At 45.2% G+C, this 23,630-nt stretch overlaps 1 protein-coding gene across 2 annotated transcripts in view; it reads left to right on the top strand.

The window, feature by feature from the left end:
* Positions 1–19,889: 19,889 nt before the first annotated feature.
* PXYLP1 (2-phosphoxylose phosphatase 1) overlaps positions 19,890–23,630 on the top strand; it is a 94,442-nt gene continuing 90,701 nt past the window's right edge. The window contains exon 1 of one of the 2 annotated variants that reach the window (XM_065558049.1): positions 19,890–20,095. The gene's annotated coding sequence lies outside the window, so the exon portion shown is untranslated. Of the gene's footprint in view, positions 20,096–20,681; positions 20,783–23,630 lie in introns of those variants that run through there. The other variant, XM_065558050.1, reaches the window with a different exon arrangement.

Genomic DNA, 23,630 nt, shown 5'->3' with positions numbered 1-23,630 from the left:
CTGGTTGCAGCTGTTCACAGTAAACTCACCTAGATTTAATGGGCTGATTGTTTATTTTTATACTGTCTCGTTTGAGATTAAGTTTGGATAGGGCTGGAATGAATGCCCAGTTTTGACTGTATTTGTACAGAATCTGCTCACTGGGCAAATATTCACTCATACAAGTTTCACTCAAAAATAAAGATCAGGCAACGGATAATTAAAATGGCCACCCTATGTGGTGGTGGAAGCCACTGCAAGGGTAGCCCAGCCCCATTGACAGCTCTTCCTGTCTTCCCTTTGCAGTCTCAGAAAGCTGCGTCTATTCCCTGCCTGCTCTCTGCCAGCAAACACCCTCCCCACCAGCCCACCCTCTATGACACCCCTCACCAGCATACCATCTACTATATTCACTACCAAAAAGGGTTCTGTGATTCTTTTTGCTTCCTGGTACCTAATAGCTCTGTTCTGTTACCCTTCCTCTGGGGAACTATTTGTGATAATGAGCACTATTCACTATGAGCAGGTTGAAGAAAGAAAGATACATTCCCAAGCCTGCATAATCCCTGAATACAATTAAGGTAGTAAGATAAATTCAGAGTGTTTGGGTTAAGAGGCTGTTTAGATGCACAGTACTTTAATGTTCTATATAGAGAGAACTGGGATGAGTGTATATTGCAGATTCTGCAGAGGCAGACAACGTGTATTGGGCAGAGACCCTGACTGATTTACAGAATCCCTCAGCAGGTGTTAATTTTAAGCAGGGATGAGACATTGGAGGTGAGTGTCACAATGGTGTGCATCTTCACTTACGTATGACACAGCTCCAGCTTTTACACAGCTTACATTCTAGTCACAGAAATGGGGAACAAAGTGGCTTTGGTGTCACAACTATTAAGTCATATTAGTGTTTCCCCAAGTAAGCAAACCACACTAGTTTATACACATTTCCACCACCACAAATCATAATGTGTTTATTTCCTTTATAAGATGGAACTGCAGGTTGGGATGCTAAAGGATCTCCCTTGCAAAGGTAATTGTACTTGCCTGCTCTAACATATACTAGTATTACCAAGAAGTTAGGAAGAAAGATTTTAGTAATGTGTATTGTCTTTGGGTTTATTTTCTTTTTACAGTACAGGATCTTATTAGAGAGTGAATTATGCCTGTGTTAACTTGAGCTCATCTGTGTCTCCATCTAATGTTTTTAAGGTGCTTATTACCTTTTTAAGTGTTAATAGGTACAATGATATATGAAATGTAAATACACTTGTTAAATGTTGGTAGCAATTTTAATAGTATGGGGAGGCCAAGGATTTTAAAGGTATCTTCATACCCTCTTACACCCAGAGGTGGTCCCTCCTTGACAGGACTGAGGCATAGTAACTGAAAGGGCAGTAAGGAAGATGGCAATGCCACTGCCCAAATTGTATCTCTTCTGTAAAGTAGGGGACTTCCATGTTCACTATTATCAAGCTAGCATTTCTCATAAACACCAAATGCATTAGAAAAATGTAAACACAAAATACATTTAAAATTCAGAAGTTTCTTGGGTAAATCTTCAGCTTATCTAACTACTGAGCAGTAAAAAAAGCTTCCCTGACATAGCAGCTACATAGGGTGACCAGACCGCAAGTGTGAAAAATCAAGATGGGGTGGGGTGGGGGTTAATAGAAGCCTATATAAGAAAAAGACCCTAAAATCAGGATATCTGGTTGCCTCTACATCCACAGATTGTTTAAAGTTAGCACTGTTGGCTCTATGCCACCTTATCCTATCCCACTCACTGTGGAGGGGCACATCCCGAACAGGAGTAGCTGTCACTTTTCACAACACCACTGCCCAGGCAACATGGCTCCTGCATGGGTCTGAATTTACCTAAAACCCCACAAAAAATAATACACTCCATTTATGACAGAAACATCATGATCTGAAAACCCTTCTTCGCTCCCCACTTCCTACTGAAACAACCCCTCAATTACCATGTAAATACTGCAGTAATGTGTTCAGGGCACCAGTGGTTGCCTAGGAAGCCAATTGCTGTTCCTAGGGGATCTGTTTGAAATTCCAATCCAGATTCTAGTCAGGCTCAAGACTATGGGAGTAGAACTCCTGAAGAGTAGGTAGCTTTGAGTTTCTCCCTCCCCAGCTTGTCTGGGCTAACAGAAAGCAGGCTGTGCCAGACAGAACAGGTGGACCCTGTTACCCTTATAACCAATTAAGGTTATATAAATAGCCTTTCTCAGCAGCATGACAGGAGGAGTTGCCTAGAGAATATGGGATTTAGGAGAGTAGCTTTGTACATTTAGGGGGGAAGGGAGGAAATCTATCAGCCCATGCTGATTATTTTCTGCCTTTGCTTGTTTTGTGTCTGCTGGCTTGATACTTAATCTGAATCACCCAAAATCCATTTCACTTGTACAAGAAAAAAAAATCCTTTGAGATCTGGGTCATTCAGTGGGGCTAATCCTAGCCCTGCTCCAAGTTAATAATTAACACTGCCTGAAAAATATTGACTCTGAGAGCAAGGATGGATAAATAGACAAATTTGCCACCTAGAATAAATATTAGCAACTACTGTAAAATGGAGATATATTCACTGGTGCATTAGGGAGTAACCGTACTTTGCTGGCCACCTTTTGAGGAGCCTGAATGGATGTGGCAGACCATCTAGTTATCCCCCTTAAGAGCCTGCCTACTACCTTACAAGGTCATTGGTGATTTAAGGCCATAAATTGAGGGGTAAGGGCCATGAGTAAGGAGCAATAGGTGCTATTCAAAATGGAGGATGGTGGTCTAAACTAGGGTTACCATATTTCAGCAAGCAAAAAAGAGGACGGGAGGAGCCCCGCCCTAGCCCCGCCCCTGCCCCTCCCACTTCCCGCCCCCCCAGAACCCCCAACCCTCCCCCCGTTCCTTGTCCCCTGACTGCCCCCTCCTGGGACCCCTGCCCCTAACTGCCCCCCAGGACTCCACTCCCTATCTAAGCCTCCCTGCCTCTTGTCCCCTGACTGCCCCAACCCTTATCCACACCCCCACCCCCAGACAGACCCCTGGGACTCCCACGCCCCATCCAACCACTCCCCACCCCCTGACAGCCCCCCCCCAGAACTCCCAACCCATCTAAACCCCTCTGCTCCCTGTCCCCTGACTGCTCCGATCCCTCTCCCCACTCCTGCCCCCTGACAGCCCCCCCCAGAACTCCCAACCCATCTAAACCCCTCTGCCCCCTGTCCCCTGACTGCTCCGATCCCTCTCCGCACTCCTGCCCCCTGACAGCCCCCCCCCAGAACTCCCAACCCATCTAAACCCCTCTGCTCCCTGTCCCTTGACTGCTCCGATCCCTCTCCCCACTCCTGCCCCCTGACAGCTCCCCCCCAGAACTCCCAGCCCCCCACCCCCCCGCTCCTTGTCCCCTGACTGCCCCCTCCTGGGACCCCTGCTCCTAACTGCCCTCCAGAACCCCACCCCCTACCTAAGATTCCCTGTTCCTTGTCCCCTAACTGCCCCCTCCTAAGACCCCCCCAACTGCCCCCCAGGACCCTACCCCCTACCTGTACCCTGACTGCCCAAAACTTTCTCCACTCCCCCCAAAAAGCCCCCCCCCCCGTTTCTTGACTGCCACCTCCAGAACCTTCCTGCCCCCTGGCCCCCTTACCCTGCTGCTCAGAACAGGGTGTTGGGCTCTGTGCGAGCCGGACACGTGGCTGAGCTCCCCAGCACAACAAAACCGGGTCCCTGGCCCTGCACAACAAAACCCGGTCCCTGGCCCAGACCGGACTGCAGGGGAGAGCTGCCCTTGTATCAGCACAAAGTGCTCTCGCTCCCGTTTTGCTACACTGCATGGCAGAAACCGCTCCCAGTTGCAAAAGGGGAGGGCTGCACTTTGTGCTGATACACTTGCTCAGAATGCAGGGCGGATCCGACTCCTCTACAGCTGCTCCGGAGTCCAGCCCGGGACTTCCCTGCAGCCCTCCCAGCCGCTCGGTCTGCTCTGCCTGTGGGGGAAATCCCGGACATTGTGAGTGCTTTACAAATTCCCCCCGGACGCTATTTTTAGTACAAAAAGGAGGACATGTCCGGGTAAATCCGGACGAATGGTAACCTTATCTAAACAGCATTCAGATACAGTATTAGGACCCCTGAATATGAATTAGCCATAACTGTAAACCTATTCACCCATCATGACAGCAGATTTTAGAACAAAAGCTAGGCAAGAGTGAGTCATTTGCTTATGCTGTTAAATTGAGTGTACAAAATTATCCAAAGCTACCTTTAGTTATAAGATATTAACAGCAGGACTGTATTAGGAATTGCAAGTGAGATCTGAGAAAAGCATAAGTCACCATTCTTGACAACAAGTGGTAAACATTACTTCTTAGTACAAAGCACTTCAAAAAATTACATCACAAAGTGCCATTCAAGGTCGTCTTCCAGTGGCATTGGGCAAAGTGATATCTGTTGATAAAATACTGTACTAGGCCTGATGTAAACATGTTCATGCTGAATGCGGTTTGGCTACAAAGAATACCATTTAACCTCTGCAAAGCAGTAGCAGATGTCAGGGCCATGAAAGTTGGTTTTCCCACTGAAAAAATAATCAGTAGTATGGAGTGTGGGTATTTTCTTAGTTTAATTTGGTATTATATTCACCAGTCCTTAAACAGAGAGTCACAAATGGCGCACAGGCAAACCCCTCTTCTGGAAATCTAAGCCCAAAATCCAATGCCTGGTTCTCAGGGAGTAGGGTTGCCAACAGCCTTGTATTATAAGGGAATTCATTATTTAACTAAACAAAATTGCTTGTCCTGACTAGATAAGTATAGATAAGTCCTCACTAGATAAGTACTTTTATTCTGTTTTGCTGAATCTGACCTACTCTGACAACGCTACATCCCAGTTGAAATTCAGGATAAGAGGTGTCCCTGTACGGATTTAGAATTCTAGTGGAGGTGGCCAGGTCAAATTTGCATGATGTTGCAACCCCATGTACCAGGTCACAAAACCCCTAAAAGCTGGCCCCGCTGGCCCTCCGTCATGCTGACAGAGGGATGGCCAGGTCCACACCATTCAAATTTGGCTTTACCATTCTTCCATCATACATTTACTTTTGAAAAATGTTCACAGTCCTACTAGGGAGCAAGTGCACCCCAGCAATTTAAAGGTATTACAGGACAGAGCAACCTCCCATAAAGAAACTACATCATAAAACTAACACTACATTTCTCAAAAACTGTACCTCATTTGCACACTAAGAAAAAGCACTTATAAGACTGTTGTAGCACCACCTGGTGAGTCCCACCATTATATTAAAGGTAAGTTGCCCTGCTGTGTAGCTGGAGTAATGTCTACACTGATGTTAAACAAGGGAGGTGCTACACTGACAGCATAGAGTGAAGCTTGCAGTCTCTAGAGAACATTTGCTACCCAAGAGGATGTAATTAGAGTATGTTGATGTGTTTGAGTTTTGTGGTGATGAACACATTTGTATTGCCACAAATGTTACCCCATTTTCATGAGTGTAAAAAGATACTTTTCACTTCTCTTGGGAGAAAAACAATCGTTATTTTTGAAGATGCTGGAATTAAGAGATCTGATGTTTCAGCTGAACAGGTTAGTAGTTTGCTAGCAGGCACATTATTTATACCCCAGAAAGCTAAAACTTTAACAATTAGCACTGTTCTGCACTCACATGAGAGAATACACAAAGGCTGATTTTTACATGAGAAAGAAGGGTATTTGCATATACAGCTGGATGAGCATCCTTTGCTTGTTTAATACCCTATGGTAACAATACAGATTTTGTAGATTATCATTAGGGATTAAATCAACTAGTGAAATAGTCCAGAAAAAGAACGAAATTGTTAGTAATATTCCTGGACTGTATGTACTGTAATTGCAGATTATTGCTTCAACTGATGAATCTGAGCATGATAACATTGTCAGGAAGTTCATGCCAAGAGCAAGAGATGAATATACCACATTTAACAGGAACCAGATACAATACAAAATAAAGCTTTTTGAGGGTAAATGTGGCGATTCCCAAAGAAAGTAAGCAAAGGTCATAATTTAAATATCATAAGCTCATAAATGGAAAAATGGCAGACATCTGAGACTGAGGTAACAAACTCTAAAAGGAAACTGGAAGAGATGCTGAAATGCAATGGTACACTATACAGAGGTGGGTGACTGGCCTTGCTGACTGAATAATGTCATAGTCACCAACTGAATGTGATGAAAGATTTTGCAAAGACTCCAGATGGACTAATATTGATAGGTAATAATATACATATCCCAGGAGGAAGTAGGAATATAATGTTAGAACAGTTACATGTGAGTGAGTCATCATGGTATCAAAAGGAATAGAACCAGGGCTACTTCAGTCAGGCATTGATCATATATGTCATATGACATTCCAAATGCTCTAGAAACATACAAAATTTGTACAACATGAACAAAGCAGCCCAAAAGAATCTGGGAGACCACATTAGTTTCCAAATATGATGTGGCAAAAAGCAGGCACAGAATTGTGATTTCAAAGTAAATTCTTTTTAGCTGATTATAGGATGTTCATTTAAATGCTTATACATACTGAGAATGAGTGATGAGACATACCAGCCTGTAATTAACAAGCTTAAAGCAGTGTTTGCTAGAAACAAGATACTATCAGAAATGGTTAGTGACCTTTGTCTAGATGAGAGATTAAAGATTTAGCAAAGCATTGGGGAACATGTTAGAGAAATACACGCCCAGGGTATCCACAATCAAACAGTATAACTGAAAGAGTGATTAGGTAGTTAAAAGTATGATTTTAAAAAGGAGAAATAGACCCTCAGGTTCTGTTAGATTTAAGAAATTGCCCGGGGACTGGTGCATTATATTCTTCTGCTCAATTGCTAATTGGTATTTCACACAGAAATAGATTGGCATGTACTTTAGATGTGCCCAGCTTCAGATAAAAGTGGTTGAATCCCTCTTTAAAGTGCAAACCTCAGCTTAATCTTAATTATGGAACAGCAAGTTCTGCCTCTCTGCCTTAGAGAAAACAGGCTGCTTCATGTTTTTGGATCTTGTGTGTTATGCTGAATTTTAAGAAATAAAATGTTATATTACAACCTTCTAGCAAGAGAAGGTATGTTTTTATTTGACTTCTGTTTGTTTTCAATGAAACATGAGAGAAATGTTACCAGGGTGGCTACATACTGCCTGTCAGGATCATAATAAGGACAGCCAGATCCAAGGGTTAAAGCAGCATGAAACCTCAGGCTGGGAGTAACAGCAAAGTTAATAATCAGGTTTCAGGGTCTGAAAGCAAAGTTCAAATCAAGCCAAGAGCACACATGGCCATAGCAATTACAGGAAATCCACACTGTTACCTGAACTGCCCCTTGTGTTTATATAGAGTGGGGAGCCAATCAGGAGCCATGAGCCTGCTGCCTGTCAAACCCCTTCAGGCAGGACTTCCCATAGTCTGTGTCCACAGTGGGTCATGGGCATTGGAGCATAAGCAGGTTACAGCTGTTGCTGGGTAGCAACCTGGAGCAACCAGCTATCTGGTAGCTCTGTAGGCCTCCTAGACCCATTACTCCTGGGAGAATTCAGCATTACTGTGCATGTGCAGAATTCATGTCCCCCGCAAGTTCCCCGCCCCCCGTAGAAAATACATTCTGCCGGGAAGGCGCTGCAGTGTCACCGACCAGGGGCTGCTGTCTTGCCAGAAGAAAGGGCTCCTGGCTCGGGCTGCTGTGGAGGGGGAAGGGGATAGGTTGTCTTCCTCACAGTGACTTGCCTGCGGGGCCAGGTGAAGAAGCACAGGATATGGGGCCAGGAGGATGGAAAGAGCAGGGCACATGGAGCTGTTGGGGGGTTCACATAGACTGGGTTTCAGAAGGACTAGTGGAGGGGACAGACTGGGGCAGGAGCACAGGAGCTAGTGGAGTGACAGCATTGAGCCAAGGAGGGCTGAATGGGAGTGGGGGTGCAGGGTCACATGGGGGTAGGAGGTGGGGAGTGCAGGGACACATGTGGATGGGGGGAGGGAGTGGCTCTGTGGGGGTACAGGGACACTTGGGGATGGGAGAGGAGGGGTGGCTGAGTGAGAGTGCAGGAACACATGGGGACTGAGGTGGCTGAGTGGGAGTGTAGGGCCATGGTGGGTGCAGGGACACATGGGGACAGGGAGAGTGGAGTGGTTGAATGGGGTGCAGGGTCACCTGGGGTTGGGTGGAGAGGGGTGGCTGAGTGGGGATGCAGGGACACATGGGAATGGGGGGAGGGAGGGTGCAGGGACAATGGGAACAGGGGCAGATGTACCTAACTGAATGGGAGAGGCTAGGTGTCAGCCAGGGTCTGCCTGGGGAAAGCTCCCCAACTCCCTAACAATTCCCCCCTCCCCCCAAAAAACCCTGTTCATAATTCTCCCATCCACACCCAACAACTCTCCAAGTTCACTCCCAGGTTCCTTTCCAGCAATTACTTCCCTCTCCCTCAGCTCATCCATTACTCCTAACTCCCCCAAGCATTCGCATTGCTTCTGAGTGGTGTGGGAAATCCATTTCTGTATTGTAGTTTAAATGAATTATTACTCAAAGTTCTGTATTAATATGCCTAGTAAGAAATCTATTTGTCAAAAAACATTTCCTGAATCTTTTTTGTTGTCTGTATTGTTACAGACATTCTTGCTGACAGGTATTCTGAAATAAATTATCAAAATAATTGAAACTGGCATGATTATATGGTGTTATTTTGACAAAATATGCAGAATTTTAAAATATTGTGTGAAGGATTTTAAATTCTTTGGCACCGAACTCCCCAGGAGCAACCTGAGGGGTCTTATAGTGTTTCATCAAGAATAGGAGCAGAATCCAAAACTTATCACACTGATACCTCAGAATATTAATCAGTGGGCGGGGCATTCATACAGGCCAGGGCTTTATAAAGCAGCGCACAAGCGACCAGGGGCTGCTAACAGGGAGTTTCGTAAGGGAGTTCTCCAGGTGAAGGAGGAGCAATACAGCACCCTTTTGGGGTAAGTGACTGTCTGTAGTGTGTGTTTGTTTGTGTTTGAGGGTTACTTGCTGTGTGCTGAGCTTGTGTTTGTCAGTCTGTTTGTTTGTTTTGGTTGTTTGAAGGACCGTGTGCTGTGGCTGGCAGTTGGAAGCTGTGAGCTTCAAAGGAAGGTTTGAAAGCTAGAAGCCTCTGGTAAGTGGCTGAGCCTTAATCAGTGGGCGGGGCATTCATACAGGCCAGGGCTTTATAAAGCAGCGCACAAGCGACCGGGGAGCTTTTGCGAACAGGGGCTGCTAACAGGGAGTTTCGTAAGGGAGCAGGAAGGGGGCGAGGGTCCCTGGCCGGTTCTATCTGTTTTCTCTTTATTCCCCTTTGATCCTATAACCAACTACATTCAAAACTTCTTGCTTAAACAACCCTTTCAGCGGACAGGGGGCTGCAGACGGGAATTTGACAGAGGGAGGCTTACGATGGTTAGGAAGACCCGCAACACCTGTGCCAGCACTGCTTCTGTCTCCTCCACCTGTGCCTGTAGCCAGACAGAGTGCCTGAGCATGGATGCTTCTACCCAGATCCTGGTGTGGTTTTGCAGAGACTGTAACTTGCAATTTCCACTTACTGATATCCAGGCTGGGGGGGACCATCCAATGTGAGAGGTGCCTGCTGGTGGAATCTCTCAGGCAGCAGGTGGGAGAGCTACAGGAGGAGGTGGCTAGGTTGAGGAGCATCTGAATCCACGAGGAATTCCTCGACAGTGTCCATGTGGAGACAGCTGAGGTAGCTGTCCCAGTACACAGGATTGCTGATACACCACTGGTGGAGGAGGAGATGGCTCAGGGTGGACACTGGCAGCTGGTTACTTCTGGCAGCAGGCAGTGCTCCACCCCTGCTCCGAACCCTCCTGCCGTGGTAATAGGTAACTGTTATGCTCTTCTTGATACAGGAAAGAAGGAATCACTCCCTACAGTAAAGGAGGAGAAGCCTCGTACCCCTAAGGCTAGGAGGTCTGCTGTCACCACTGCGAATAGGAAACGTAGGGTAGTGGTGGTTGGAGACTCTCTGCTGAGGGGGACGGAGGCGTCCATCTGTCGCCCTGACATTTCATCTCGGGAGGTATGCTGCCTGCCGGGAGCCCGTATCCGAGACGTTACGGAGGCATTGTCGAGGATTATCCAGCCCTCTGACTACTACCCCATGCTACTTATCCATGTGGGCACAAATGATACTGCGCGGTGTGACACTGAGCGGATCAAGAGTGACTACAGGGCTCTGGGAGTATGGGTGAAGGAGTTTGGAGCGCAGGTGGTATTCTCTTCGATTCTTCCTGTCAAAGGGAGAGGCCCGGGCAGAGACAGATGCATCATGGAGGTGAATGCCTGGCTGCGAAGATGGTGTCGCCAGGAGGGCTTTGTCTTCCTAGACCACGGGATGCTATTCGAGGAAGGACTGCTAGGCAGAGATGGCGTTCACCTTTCGAGGAGAGGAAAAACCCTATTTGGACACAGACTGGCTAACCTAGGGAGGAGGGCTTTAAACTAGATTCGACGGGGACAGGTGAGCAAAGCCCACAGGTAAGTGGGGAACATGGAGACCGGGGAGATGGGTCGGAAACAAGAGGGAGTGTGGGCTATATTGTCAGAGAGAAAGGAAGGTCAGGACAAAACTGGGAGGAAAGATCAAACCAGTATCTTAGATGCCTATATACAAATGCGAGAAGTATGGGGAATAAGCAGGAAGAACTGGAAGTGCTAATAAATAAATACAGCTATGACATTGTTGGCATCACTGAAACTTGGTGGGATAATACACATGATTGGAATGTTGGTGTGGATGGGTACAGCTTGCTCAGGAAGGATAGACAGGGGGAAAAGGGAGGAGGTGTTGCCTTATATATTAAAAATGTACACACTTGGACTGAGGTAGAGATGGACATAGGAGACGGAAGTGTTGAGAGTCTCTGGGTTAGGCTAAAAGGGGTAAAAAACAAGGGAGATGTCATGCTAGGAGTCTACTACAGGCCACCTAACCAGGTGGAAGAGGTGGATGAGGCTTTTTTTAAGCAACTAACAAAATCATCCAAAGCCCAAGATTTGGTGGTGATGGGGGACTTCAACTATCCGGATATATGTTGGGAAAATAACACAGCGGGGCACAGACTATCCAACAAATTCTTGGACTGCATTGGAGACAACTTTTTATTTCAGAAGGTTGAAAAAGCTACTAGGGGGGAAGCTGTTCTAGACTTGACTTTAACAAATAGGGAGGAACTCGTTGAGAATTTGAAAGTAGAAGGCAGCCTTGGTGAAAGTGATCATGAAATCATAGAGTTTGCAATTCTAAGGAAGGGTAGAAGGGAGAACAGCAAAATAGAGACAATGGATTTCAGGAAGGCAGATTTTGGTAAGCTCAGAGAGCTGATAGGTAAGGTCCCATGGAAATCAAGACTGAGGGGAAAAACAACTGAGGAGAGTTGGCAGTTTTTCAAAGGGACACTATTAAGGGCCCAAAAGCAAGCTATTCCGCTGGTTAGGAAAGATAGAAAATGTGGCAAAAGACCACCTTGGCTTAACCATGAGATCTTGCATGATTTAAAAAATAAAAAGGAGTCATATAAAAAATGGAAACTAGGACAGATTACAAAGGATGAATATAGGCAAACAACACAGGAATGCAGGGGCAAGATTAGAAAGGCAAAGGCACAAAATGAGCTCAAACTAGCTACAGGAATAAAGGGAAACAAGAAGACTTTTTATCAATACATTAGAAGCAAGAGGAAGACCAAAGACAGGGTAGGCCCACTGCTTAGTGAAAAGGGAGAAACAGTAACAGGAAACTTGGAAATGGCAGAGATGCTTAATGACTTCTTTGTTTCGGTCTTCACCGAGAAGTCTGAAGGAATGCCTAACATAGTGAATGCTAATGGGAAGGGGGTAGGTTTAGCGGATAAAATAAAAAAAGAACAAGTTAAAAATCACTTAGAAAAGTTAGATACCTGCAAGTCACCAGGGCCTGATGAAATGCATCCTAGAATACTCAAGGAGCTAATAGAGGAGGTATCTGAGCCTCTAGCTATTATCTTTGGAAAATCATGGGAGACGGGAGAGATTCCAGAAGACTGGAAAAGGGCAAATATAGTGCCCATCTATAAAAAGGGAAATAAAAACAACCCAGGAAACTACAGACCAGTTAGTTTAACTTCTGTGCCAGGGAAGATAATGGAGCAAGTAATTAAGGAAATCATCTGCAAACACTTGGAAGGTGGTAAGGTGATAGGGAACAGCCAGCATGGATTTGTGAAGAACAAATCATGTCAAACCAATCTGATAGCTTTCTTCGATAGGATAACGAGTCTTGTGGATAAGGGAGAAGCTGTGGATGTGGTATATCTAGACTTTAGTAAGGCATTTGATACGGTCTCACATGATATTCTTATCGATAAACTAGGCAAATACAATTTAGATGGGGCTACTATAAGGTGGGTGCATAACTGGCTGAATAACCCTACTCAGAGGGTAGTTATTAATGATTCCCAATCCTGCTGGAAAGGCATAACGAGTGGGGTACCGCAGGAGTCTGTTTTGGGACCGGCGCTGTTCAATATCTTCATTAACGACTTAGATATTGGCATAGAAAGTACGCTTATTAAGTTTGCGGATGATACCAAACTGCGAGGGATTACAACTGCTTTGGAGGACAGGGTCATAATTCAAAATGATCTGGACAAATTGGAGAAATGGGCTGAGGTAAACAGGATGAAGTTTAACAAAGACAAATGCAAAGTGCTCCACCTAGGAAGGAAAAATCAGTTTCACACATACAGAATGGGAAGAGACTGTCTAGGAAGGAGTACGGCAGAAAGGGATCTAGGGGTTATAGTGGACCACAAGCTAAATATGAGTCAACAGTGTGATGCTGTTGCAAAAAAAGCAAACATGATTCTGGGATGTATTAACAGGTGTGTTGTGAGCAAGACACGAGAAGTCATTCTTCCGCTCTACTCTGCTCTGGTTAGGCCTCAGCTGGAATATTGTGTCCAGTTCTGGGCACCGCATTTTAAAAAAGATGTGGAGAAACTGGAAAGGGTCCAGAGAAGAGCAACAAGAATGATTAAAGGTCTTGAGAACATGACCTATGAAGGAAGGCTGAAAGAATTGGGTTTGTTTAGTTTGGAAAAGAGAAGACTGAGAGGGGACATGATAGCAGTTTTCAGGTATCTAAAAGGGTGTCATAAGGAGGAGGGAGAAAACTTGTTCACCTTAGCCTCTAAGGATAGAACCAGAAGCAATGGGTTTAAACTGCAGCAAGGGAGGTCTAGGTTGGACATTAGGAAAAAGTTCCTAACTGTCAGGGTGGTTAAACACTGGAATAAATTGCCTAGGGAGGTTGTGGAATCTCCATCTCTGGAGATATTTAAGAGTAGGTTAGATAAATGTCTATCAGGGATGGTCTAGACAGTATTTGGTCCTGCCATGCGGGCAGGGGACTGGACTTGATGACCTCTCGAGGTCCCTTCCAGTCCTAGAATCTATGAATATGGCATCTATTAGAGAAACAAGAGCTACCTAAAAAGAAACCTGGCATAAACCATCACACATATATCACTTCTGTAGGGGAGAAAAGACAACCACAGGACACTGCAGATCCTAATAGGATGAATGAAGATAGTGATGGCCTGAAATGAAAGCTAATGATGAACTAGCTACGGTATATCTGGACTGGCATCAACATTAAGAGGATGGAATGTCTGTTTTCCAGGAACAATCAAAGAGTCTGTCATGTTAAAATTGGTAAAGACCAGACTTCAATAGTTAAGTGCTAGTAACTGCAGACTCTATGATGTGATTTCAAGGTAGAACAGTCAGGCCACACACAGGCTGAAGCAAGTTGAAGACAGTTAAGGGTGTGAACAATGGGACTGAGTTTAAAGTCTGCATCACATGTATTTTAAAAACATTCTACGGAACAGAAATCTTCAGGAAGAAATGTAATAGATTGTGGTATAATAGGAGAAAGAAAACTTCCTGTTTGTGGGTTTGAGTCAGGGTAGCAGCATGCTTCAAAGTTCTAGTTACTTCTCAGTAAAGTTTCAGTTTGTTTATCTGCTGCTTTCTTTGCAGCATCAGAAGTGCTTAGATCCCGTGATGCATTACTAACCCGTGGACATGAGAGGTTCATGAACACATTCTTATCTTATCCAGGAAGGTCAGGCAGTCTACAGGTAAGGTAACACAATCTTCTAATGGATAACATTTAAATTTACAAGGATTCTTACAATTTCCAGGGTAAACAAATGGTCAGAAATTGTATATTGTACCATATATGGCAAGTGACTTTACCTCTGACTTTATGATAAGAAATCAATTGCTACTGAAATTCAGATACACAGTAGGGCCCAGATCCTCAAAGGTATGTAGGCACCTAACTCCCATTTGCTTCAATAACCACTGGACTACAGCATCATTCTCATTCTCTCCTTGCAATCCAGTTACTGTCCCACTGTGGATAAATACTGAAACAATCTTTAGGCCAGAGAGGGAGAGAGAGAGACTCTATAATACAGTGGTTAGGGCACCAGCTGGGAGGTGGGAAACCCAGGGCCCAGTTCCCTGCTCTAATCACTCTTTCATTTATCCACAGTGGAACAGTTTCATCAGAAGAACTTGAGGGAGTCCATGTCAGAATATCCCAAAGATCAGTTTTGTGCTAAAAGTTGTATGGTGAGCATCACCTCCTCCTCCAGCTGGAGTTTCAGTTGACCCAATCTGGTAGGTGGCCTCTGAGCACACCTACCAGATTAGGTCCTGCAAGTGACTTAGGCGGCCAATCACCTTTTTCGTGAATTGCTCAGGAGCTTAGGCAGGAGACAGGCATCCAGATGCCTAGAGGGAGGCAGAAGTGTGCATGCCTAGGGGCAGAAACAGGCACCTAGGGAGCTTTTATTTTGAAAATGTAGGTGCCTACAAGGAGTTTGGGTCCATCACAGTGGCCCCAAAACTGGGATTAGGCACCTAAATCTGATATTTATGTGCCCAAATCTGGGGGTTAGGTGCCTAGGAATCTTTAAGGATCTGGACCAAGTTGCCTTGCTTCACTGAGGTGGTGGTATGAGAGCAGTGAAAAGCTAGTCTGTTCTAAATAGTTTAAGACTGAATGCTTAAAGAATTCTTTTCAAAGGGAAAATTTCTCAAGTGCCTGAAGTGTTACCCAGAGGCTGTCTTGAGTGAATCATATGGAGTCTCACACTGAGGCAGGTGGAGTAGATAAAGACTAATGATAATCTTGGTTAAATAAAATGTATTTATGAAGTTTGTTCTTTGTATGTACAAAGTACATTTTCCTTCTGGTTTGTGGGTGTATAATTTAATTCTTTATAATCTGGAGTTGCTTTTTTGTAATGAGATCAGAGTATTTATGTCACATCTATGAATACATTTGTCCTGCTATTTCCCCCCTCATCTTGTATCTGCTGTTTAGCTCCCCAGGGAATGATAATAACATAAAGACAGTCTCTGAAAATATCAAAAAGGAGGCAGCCAGGTACAAACACAACAATGGCTACTTGGTGATAATGTACTTTACTCTTAATTTTCTTTTTAAAATAAAATAATACATTTTCTTAATTTGGCCAGCTTTTGGGTTGGCAGAAGCCAGATCTGAGAGTCTCAATTTCGTACCAATCAGTACCTTGAAATCTAGTTAAACCATGAAACTAGTTTCAACCTTCCTCCAGAGGGAGGAGGCTGTGTTAACAGGGCTTGGTCTCTCAGTCACCTATAATTTCTGATTTGCAGGTCTGCCCGTCTAACCTTGAACAGAAGTCAGATAGGGAAATATCAGACTAAGTTAGACTCATAGACTTTGAAACCTGAAGGGACCATTGTGATCAAGTCTCACTCACATTGTAAGTCTCAGAACCTCACACACCCATTCCTGTATAGACCCATAACTTCTGGCTGAGTTACTGAAGTCCTCAAATCTTGATTTAAAGCCTTCAAGTTACAGAGAATCCACCATTTACTCTACTTCAAATCAGCAAGTGATCCATGCCCCATGCTGCAGATAAAAGTGACCCCCTCCCCGCCTTCCTCAGGGTTTCTGCCAATCTGAGATAGGAGAAAATTCCTTCCCACCCCAAATATGGCAACCAGTTAGACACCACGCATGTCAGCCAGAATCACCAGCCAGATACCCAGGAAAGAATTCACTATGGTAACACAGAGACCTCCCCATCCAGTGTCCTGATACTTGCTACTAGCAGTTGCAGATGGGCCACATGACATTGTAGTCAATTTCATAGTATCTTCTCCATTTTGACCCAATGCATAATGCCTTGTCTCAGCAAGGATTTGGATGCAGTTAATGGGCCTTTTGACAGGTTTTGTTTCCACACGCATACTAGTAAGAGACTGCTAAAGTTTTAAGTTACTGCACAAAAACTTTTACAATGGTTGAAATTCACCCTGATTCAAGGATACCTGGTGGTGTTACTAGCAGAGTAGTTTCTGTGTAATGAAAAGAATATTTCTGCTACTCCTACAAAGATCTATAGGGCCATAGGAGGGATAGCTCAGTGGTTTGAGCATTGCCCTGCTAAACCCAGGGTTGTGAGCTCAATCCTTGAGGAGGCCATTTGGGGCAAAAATCTGTCTGGGGATTGGTCCTGCTTTAAGCAGCAGGTTAGACTAGTTGACCTCCTGAGGTCCCTTCTAACTCTGATATTCTATGATAGGAAATAGACTGGGGAAAGGTCTGTAGATCCAGTTGAATGAAAATTCATTAGATGTGATAAAGTAGGACTGTGGCCACTATTCCAGTCTGTAGAGTGCTGAGCTGTAGTCCACATGCCCTGGATTCAGAGTGAGAGTGGAGTTTGCCTCACCACATACTATGGTATAGTATAAATAACCTAATGACTTTAACTCCAAGAAAATTACAAATTCTTTTGTGTGTACAGACAAATGTGTTATTCTCCAGAGCTAAAGGATTCTGTGAAGGAAATTAAATCCTTTTCATTAGTTAGAGAACAGATTGGGAGTTCCTGACTGCCAAATCCTTTGTGAATTATATTTAATTCTAGGCCCAGATGGGGATGTAACTCTCCTTGAAAGCACTTACTACCATGCCTCAATCAATGAGATGAGTCATGACAGTTTGACTGTTCTTGGTAATATTTTCAGGATTGGGCTCCAGAGTTAATACTACAGACCTGACTGTATTGTGTTTGCTTTTTCTTTTGATAGTCAACAGCTGGTGTCCAGTCCCTGTTATACACCATGTAACTGTTTAATAGTTCTGCTTAGTGACACAAATTAAATTTAACTTTTGAAATGTAGGTTATATACCTAAATACGAGTCAAAAAAGAGCAGTTTTACACTAAGATTACACAAATCTGTACAATTTAGTTTAATAGTTCCAGAGATTTAAAAAAAACAAAAACAGATTTATTCAAAAGAACAGACTTTAGGAGAAAATGTGAGACTGTGATGGTGTAGAACAATCTTCTATTATGGAAAAAGACTAATTTAATAGTTTTGAGGATTATACATTATCAATGTCTCCAAGTAATTCATAGAGTTATGAAATAAGGAGTCCAACTCAATTTTATCTTTTATTGGAAATTCCAACAGTGTTCCTCTGTCAGTAATTGAAATCTGTATTTCTTAAAGGGGCAATCCTAAAAAAGACATGCCAGAGCTCAACAGTAGCTCTCAGGAAGGCAACTGTGATGACAGAAACAACAAGAAGTCCTTGTGGCACCTTAGAGACTAACAAATTTCTTTGGGCATAAGATTTCGTGAGCTACTGCCCACTTCATCAGATGCATGGAGTGAAAAATACAGTAAGCAGTGTGTGTGTGTATATATATATATATATATATATATATATATACAGCAATATATATATATATATATATACAGCACATGAAAAGATGGGAGTTGTCTTAACAAGTGGGGGGTCAGTACTAACGAGGCCAATTCAATTAAGGTGGAAGTGGCCTATTCTCAACCGTTGACAAGAAGGGGTGAGTATCGAGAGGGAAAATTACTTTTGTAGTGCTAACGAAGCCAATGCAATCAAGGTGGACATTGGCCATTTCAACAGAATAGGCCACTTCCACCTTAATTGAATTGGCCATGTTAGTACTGACCCCGCACTTGGTAAGGTAACTCTCATCTTTTCATGTGCTGTATATATATATACTGCTTACTGTATTTTTCACTCCATGCATCTGATGAAGTGGGTTTTAGCCCACGAAAGCTTAGGCCCAAATACATTTGTTAGTCTCTAAGGTGCCACAAGGACTCCTCGTTACTTTTGCTGATAGTTTTCAGGTTTCAGAGTGGAGTCGTGTTAGTCTGTATCAACAAAAACAACAAGGAGTCCTTGTTGCGCCTTAGAGACTAACCAATTTATTTGGGCATAAGCTTTCGTGGGCTAGAGCCCACTTCATCAGATGCATGGAGTGAAAAATACAGGAGCAGGTATAAATACATAAAAGGATGGGAGTTGCTTTACCAAGTGTGAGGTCAGTCTAGCGAGATAAATCAATTAACAGCAGGATATCAAGGGAGGAAAAATAACTTTTGAAGTGGTAAGAGAGTGGCTCATTATAGACAGTTGACAAGAAGGTGTGAGTAACAGTAGGGAGAAATTAGGAATGGGGAAATTAAGTTTAGGTTTTGTAATGACCCAACCACTCCCAGTCTTTATTCAGGCCTAATCTGATGGTATCCAGTTTGCAAATTAATTGCAGTTCTGCTGTTTCACGTTGGAGTCTGGTTTTGAAGTTTTTGTTGTTGAAGAATTGCCACTTTTAGGTCTGCTATTGAGTGATCAGAGAGACTGAAGAGTTCTCCTACTGGTTTTTGAATGTTATGATTCCTGATGTCTGATTTGTGTCCATTTATTCTTTTGCATAGAGACTGTCCGGTTTGGCCAATGTACATGGTAGAGGGGCATTGCTGGCACATGATGGGATATATCACATTGGTAGATGTGCAGGTGAATGAGCCCTGGATGGTGTGGCTGATGTGGTTAGGTCCTATGATGGTGTTCCTTGAATACATATGTGGACAGAGTTGGCACCGGGGTTTGTAGCAGGGTTTGGTTCCTGGGTTGGTGTTTTTGTTGTGTGGTGTGTAGTTGCTGGTGAGTATTTGTTTCAGGTTAGGGGGCTGTCTGTAGGGGAGGACTGGCTTATCTTCCAAGGTCTGTGAGAGTGAGGGATCGTCCTTCAGGACAGGTTGTAGATGCTTGATGATGCACTGGAGAGGTTTTAGTTGGGGGCTGTAGGTGATGGCTAGTATTTTTGCACATGGTGGTCAACTATAGTTTGTTTTCTTATACAGGGAATTAATTACTATACACATAAATCTTGGGAGCAATAGGAGGCAGTAAGAACATTACATTGATCAGCAGGTATGTATTCAAAGTACTATTAAACCTAGCTCTAGCTTTTGATCTTCACCAAGGAAAAACAGAGAAGTTTCAGATTCTATATGTTATGCATCATGACACTGATGAAGTCACAAGCACCAATGTGCTCATCCTGTGGGGTGCCTCACTGCCCGGGGCTCAGTCCTGAGCGGGGCCTCTGGGTGACGCTAGAATACAAACCATATCACCTCCTTTGTACAGACGGGAAAGTGAGGCACGGGCACGGGTTCATTTGCTCACTCGGGGAGGCAGTGGCCGCGCTGGGAGGAGTGCCCAGCCCTAAACCCGGTTCCCCTCTGCTCCGCACCTATTGAGCCTCTGGGGCCCAGGCGGAAGGGAGGAGGGTGGCTCAGCTCGGAACCCCGGTTGTGGGCAGCGCGGCTGAGCCGGAGGAGTCACCGCGCCGCTCCCCATTCGGGGGAGGAGGGAGCCCAAGCTGCAATCTCCCGGTTGCGGCGGCAGGTGGCGCTGGCGGCTGTCGCGCTGGGCCCCAGGGAGCCCCGCGTGTGCGAGCGGGGCAGGAGGCGGCGCTCGGCAGAACTTGATCCGCTCCGCGGAGTCCGAGCTGGAGCTGTCGCTCGGCGGCAGCAGCAGCAGCAGGAGGCTGCGGGTTTCGGCTCCAGCCCCGGGCGGAGGCGCTGAGCGGAGCAGACGGCAGCCGCGCGGGAGGTAGGAACCGCCCGCCACCTCTTCCCCCCGCGCCGGGCACCCCGGGCAGCGTTGTCACTGGGCGCTCCCTTCCCCCGCGCCGGGCACCCGGGGAGTGCCGTCACCGGGCGCTCCCTTCCCCCGCGCCGGGCACCCTGGGCAGCGCCGCCACCGGGCGCTCCCTTCCCCCGCGCCGGGCACCCCGGGCAGCGCCGTCACCGGGCGTCCTGCTCCGGGCAGCCTCTTCCCCAGCGGGCACTCGCAGCTCCGCGCTCCTTCGGGCCCCTGGGCAGCACTGCTGCTGGACACCCCCAGCTCCGGGGGACCCCCGGCTCCCCGCTGCGGGCAGCGCTGCCAGCGGGCACCCAGCTCCGCGCGGACCTTTCCGCGCATCGGGCGCCGCCGCCGAGCTCCCCTGGCCCTCTTCCCGGCGCGGGGGCTGCTTTGTCTAGGGGGAAACTCCGCGGAGCGTGACCCGCTGGGCTCCTCCGCGCCCGCGGGTCCCGACCAGGAGCAGCCGGGCTTGAGGGCGGGGCGGCCCCTGCTCCTCCTTCTCCTTCCCCGGTTGGCTCGGGCTGCGTCCGGCCGGCGCTCCCTCTAGGGGGGAGTGTCACTTCCCCCAGTGCTGGGCAGCTCGCCCGGCGCCAGCTGGGGCATCCACGTAGCCCAGTCCCGTTAGGGGTAGTCGGTAGCCGCGCTCCGGGTCGGGTGAGTCTCCACTAGCTGGATAGGGGCTCGGTTCCGTGCGGGCTGGTGCCCTGCCTAGAGCAGCGGGGTCTGGTTCGCAAAGGGTCCCTTAAGTGCCGCTATGCTACCACTAATTAATAATATCCTGTAACCCCCTCCCTCAAACGACCCTCCAACAAACTCCTCCCTTTTGGCATTGAAGAATAAGCTGTGATAGCCCATTAAGGTTTAGTGGCCTTGTCTTCACTAGGGAAAATGTGTGTTCTTACCTTGACACAAGGAAGACAAAGGAGTTTGCAGCTTTTACTCATGCCAACTGATGTAGCATTTATCTCAACCTGCCAACACATCTAAAAACTACAAACTGCCTTCTCCTTGCTAGGATTTCCCTTTCTGTTACCATGTGTTAGCTAACAAAAGGTGAGAAAGCATCTTTTTTTCTTTTTATTGTGGACTAGCCAATGAGATTTAGGCCCCTAAATTCCTAAGGATATGTCTATACCACCACCGGCAGCAGTCATCCTTGTCCCGGTGCACTGTCTTGGACTTGTGCTAGCCATTGTAGACAGCACTTTGAAGTTGTGGCTGGGTGTGGAGCTGGGACCAGAGCAGCAATTTCAGAGCTGTTTTTTAGAATGCCATTAAGCTACAAGCCCCACTAGCTGGAGTCTCTCAGCCCAGGCTGGGAGGTTTGCTTTTGTGGACTTTGTAGACATACCCAAAGTCTTTTTATCCATTGGCTTTGTCTGCATGGGAAAGTTTGTCAGTATAATCTAAAGTGTGACTTTACACCTTTATGATTATCCTGGTATGACCTCCCTTTGTAGATGCTAATTCTGGGATGTGAATGGCTTTTTTTCAGTTTAGTTTGTGGCTTGTGGTGGGATATAAGGGAAACCAAAAAAAGTTACTCTTACCAGAATAAATGTGCCCATACAGGGAGGTATAACTAGTAAAACTTCCTTATAGACAATTCCTTAAAGGTGCTTTTGGAAATTTTACCCTAAATTTTGCTGATTAGAAGTTAAGCGTCTAAGCATCTAAATTGGAATTAGGAGCCTAAGTCACCTAGGTGACTGAAAATTTTACCCCTAGCTTGTCACTTGACAGTCTGAATGGTCTATTGGTGGCAGCATCCCAGGCAAGTAACTTTTTAAAAAATGGCTAAATAAATAATAAGTAATAATAATAGTAAAAAATAGAATAATCCCTCATAATGGCAAAGGCTAGACAGAATCCTCTCTCTTCCCCTATTGACAGCCTTGATACCTGATTTTATTTATAAAGAGAAAGAAAGGTGAGAGTTAAAATTGGTTAAAGGAGTCAATTACATACAGTAATGACAAAGTTCTTGGCTCAGGCTTGTAGCAGTGATGGAATAAGTCAAGTCTCTGGAGTACATCCACAGCTTGGATGGGTCATTCAGTTCATTGTTCAGAGCTTCAGTTTGTAGCAAAGTTCCTCCAGAGGTAAGAAGCAGGATTGAAGACATAATGGGGGTGTTCCCTGGACCTTTTATAGCTCTTGCCATGTGGAGAGCATCCCATTGTTTTTACAGTGGAAAATTACAGCAACAAGATGGCGTTTGGAGTCACATGGGCAAGTCACATATTTATGCCCAATTTCCCTTAGTCATTGCAGGAAGCCATTACCTACACTCCAGACAGCACGTTTACATGACAGTCCACTCAGTGTAGATCGGTGTCTCCCATGGTCCATTGTCAACCAAGTGTTCCTTGATGAACCACTTAATTTGAATAGTCCCTCCAAGATGTGTTGGGCATTACCTTGTAGGCATTACCTCAGGAGCAAACATTTGAAATCCAAGTATAGAGCCAATACTTATAACTTCATATACAAAATGATATATGCATACAGGTAGCATAATCAGAACCAGCAAGTCATAACCTTTTCATAAACACCTCACTCTACAACAGGGGTCGGCAACCTTTCAGAAGTGGGGTGCCAAGTCTTCATTTATTCACTCTGATATAAGGTTTCGCGTGCCAGCAATACATTTTAATGTTTTTAGAAGGTCTCTTTCTGTAAGTCTATAACATATAACTAAACTATTGTTGTATGTAAAGTAAATAAGGTTTTTAAAATGCTTTAGAAGCTTCATTTAAAATTAAATTAAAATGCAGAGCCCCCCAGAGCGGTGGCCAGGACCCCGGCAGTGTGAGTGCCGCCGAAAATCAGCTTGCGTGCCGCAGGTTGCCTACCCCTGCTCTACAACCTTTGTACAATATTTGCTGCAAATATATAACAGTGGCTGCAACAATGATGTGTATGGTCATATTTTAATCAGATAACATCACAACATACCATTAGCTATGATATGTTTTTAAATGTCAGGTGTCAATTTTTTAAAAAATTCAATCTTTGTGAAGTTCGCTGCCTTTAATGTATTTAAGGAAAGTCCACTTTTTTCAGTGTACCAAAACTTCATCCTAAACATTTTTTTGTTTAGAAAAGACCTTTTGACTTTTATCGAATCTCCCTTGAAATTTCTTGTGTTTGCATACTTTGGGTCCTTTATAGAATGTATCAGTTTTACATAGGGCCCTATCAAATTCACGGTCCATTTTGGTCAATTTCACAGTCATAGGATTTTTAAAAAAGTAAATTTCATGATTTCGACTATTTAAATCTGAAATTTCATGGCGTTGTAATTGTAGGGATCCTGATCCAAAAAGGAGTTGTGTATGTGGGGGGTGTTGCAAGGTTATTTGTAGGGGGTGGATTGCGATATTGCTACCCTTACTCCTGTGCTGCTATTGGTGACAGTGCTGACTTCAGAGTTGGGCAGCTGGGAAGTGGTGGCTGCTGGCCGGGAGCCCAGCTTTGAAGGCAGTGCTGCTGCCAGCAG

The sequence above is a fragment of the Chrysemys picta genome, chromosome 9 (genome assembly GCF_011386835.1).
Source record: "Chrysemys picta bellii isolate R12L10 chromosome 9, ASM1138683v2, whole genome shotgun sequence".
Classification (NCBI taxonomy): domain Eukaryota; kingdom Metazoa; phylum Chordata; order Testudines; family Emydidae; genus Chrysemys; species Chrysemys picta.
This window is presented reverse-complemented; position numbering and strand designations above follow the sequence as displayed.